The 2570-nt window shown below is 37.8% G+C and overlaps 1 long non-coding RNA gene across 1 annotated transcript; it reads right to left on the bottom strand.

The window, feature by feature from the left end:
* Window positions 1-888: 888 nt before the first annotated feature.
* LOC127323146 (uncharacterized) lies at window positions 889-2340 on the bottom strand. The gene is made up of 3 exons (XR_007865412.2): window positions 2220-2340; window positions 1963-2134; window positions 889-964 (listed from the first exon to the last, which is right to left on the bottom strand). It is a non-coding gene; the product is annotated as an uncharacterized lncRNA (long non-coding RNA).
* Between the last annotated feature and the right edge of the window lie 230 nt (window positions 2341-2570).

The raw sequence follows: 2570 nt of genomic DNA, 5'->3' as shown, positions 1-2570 counted from the left end.
ATCACACCATGGTTAAATCCTCCATGGGTTTTAGAATAATCACATGGTTACATCTCCCATGAGTTTTCGAAGGTTGATCAAATTTTAAATACATTCAGAAAACAATGATGAGATTCTTCCGTACATTCCTTGCCTAGAAGCTCAAATTGTCCGTAACCGGGGACACGGCTAAGATCTTAGGTTTAACTCTCGAGAGGTTGTGCACTTTCACCTTACGACCCACCCTTCCCAAGAGAAGAATGAGACAAGATCTTTCAGAAGAAGAATTCAACCATACAAACTAGACCCGTTCCCTTGGACGTCGCCTCCACCCACTGTCTAGCCACAAGTTGAACCCTCACAACTTACTTAATCCCGGCAGAGCCCATAATACCATAAGGCTGCACTGAAAGCTATCTATGGACAACATAGTAATCTCTTTAATCCTGGGTGGCCAACCACAAGTGGAACTCACAAGCTTAAAACCCCTCACAGGTAATAAACCCCCACACGATCCCCTGGTGAAAACCAGGTGTGCAGTCAAAAGCGACCACTCTACAACATGAGAACTCTCAGGGATTCACCACTTCAGCCAACTAGGGGCGTGGACTTCACCACTTCAGCCTACTAGGGGCGTGGACCTGAGCAGCCGCCCACCATCAACCAATCCACCCAGGTGTTTCATTAGGGTTGTTAATTTTAAATTTTCAACACTCACAACCAATAACGAAACAACACTTGGCATTTGATGTTGCAAAGCAAAAAATTAAAGCATCCTAGTAATGGGTTCAGGAGTAGCTACACACTACTAGGGTTTGCTAAGCATAGCATAATACTTTACTTTTGAAAACAAAATCCTACCATGCATACTAGTTTCAAGCACTAATGCATATATAAGATAAGTAGGATTTGAGTGTCACTTGCCTTTTTGGTAGTCGAAGCGCGTTCACTTCTCTTAATCAAAATACGTTACTCTCCGTACAAACTATAACATAGAATATAGCACAACATAAACATACCATTCAACAACAACAACAAAAATAAACAAACATTCGATATGAACAATCATAGACATGCATGCATGCTATGCACCAATTTATTTCACAAGAGAGATAGTGTGTATGTGTTGTATTATGTGTTCTCTGATATGTGCAATAATAATAAAGCTTCCTGGGTATTTAATTTGGTTTAGAAAAACAATAATTGAGTATCTACTTAACATACACAACCTTATTAATTAGCTACCGCAAGATTTATGTTTAGTAAAAATATAAACTTGACTTCCCTGGATAGGTTACAGTAGTACAAGATTAGACCAATTGGAATTATTCAAAAATGATTTATAGAATTTAAATTATCGTCAAATTACTGATTTGTATAGATTTTACTAAAGCAAGTTTGTGCACGTGTCAAAATTGTACAAATCCTATATCATGTTGAAGTACATGACTTGAGGATTCCAGAAAGTACAAAAACATAAGATTTGGCCCAGTAGATTATTTTATACAAATTTTATAGTATGAAAGGCTTAACTTAACTATTTGAATTATGACGCAAAATCTAACACAAACCTATACAATATCATTTCATATTTGGATTCTACAGCTTATAAGCTTTCCAACGATATAAAATTTGCAAATTTTGGACCTCTGGATGATTTTATAATGAATTTCTAAGTTGGACATATAATCTGATATTTAAAATTAAATTTAAAACGAGTTTGACCAAGTTTGACTGAGACGCTGACTGTACTGCTGACTGTACTGCTGACTGTACCGCTGACTGTACTGCTGACTGTAGTTTGACTTTGACCAGACTGAGTTGACTATGCTCATGTCATGATGATGTCATAAATGTTGACATAAAAAGTTGCTCAGATGGAAAAACTTTGTACATCAAAGTTGTATAGAATTAATAGATCTATTTAATGAACAAATTACTTTTCACAATGGTACAATTAGTTTGACAAGATCTGGATTATACCTTATAAGATCTGAATCTTGTAACACGTTTTTCTCCTTGCTCGGTGAACGAAACAAGGTGAGACTCGCGGCAATGGAAAGATCTTGACGAGAGGAACAACTTCCGTGTTGAAGTCATGACGATTCGAGATAGTTTTGAAACTCGATTTGGCTCCGGTTGACTCGAAATAGATCTGTAGATGAGCGATAAATCCGTACATCAAATCCAAAAACTTTCAACATGAAAGTTATAGAGGATGATCAGATCTACATACTCACCAAAGGAATTTGGATTTCGTGGAACGAGCACGAACTAATTGAAGATTCCTTTTCTCAGACCTGATGCCTTGCGATGCGAAATTATCCGTGTATGGTGGACGAAAAGAGATACGATTGGTAGGGATTGAAAGATCTCGACGAGATCTACAACTTTCGTGTAGAGCCCGAAGCAATTTGAGGTGGTTCTGGTGGTCAAAACAACGAGTTAAGATTTCGTTGATCTAGGTTTCGAGAGAAGAAAAGGGAAAACGAAACTGCGACATGGTGGTGGCTTTATATAGAGCATAGGTCGGTGGAAAAGGTGGGCCTCGAAGTTAGGAACAAACAAAGGGATCTAAATTTGGAATTGTG

The sequence above is a fragment of the Lolium perenne genome, chromosome 6 (assembly GCF_019359855.2).
Source record: "Lolium perenne isolate Kyuss_39 chromosome 6, Kyuss_2.0, whole genome shotgun sequence".
NCBI classification, from domain to species: Eukaryota; Viridiplantae; Streptophyta; class Magnoliopsida; order Poales; family Poaceae; genus Lolium; species Lolium perenne.
This window is presented reverse-complemented; position numbering and strand designations above follow the sequence as displayed.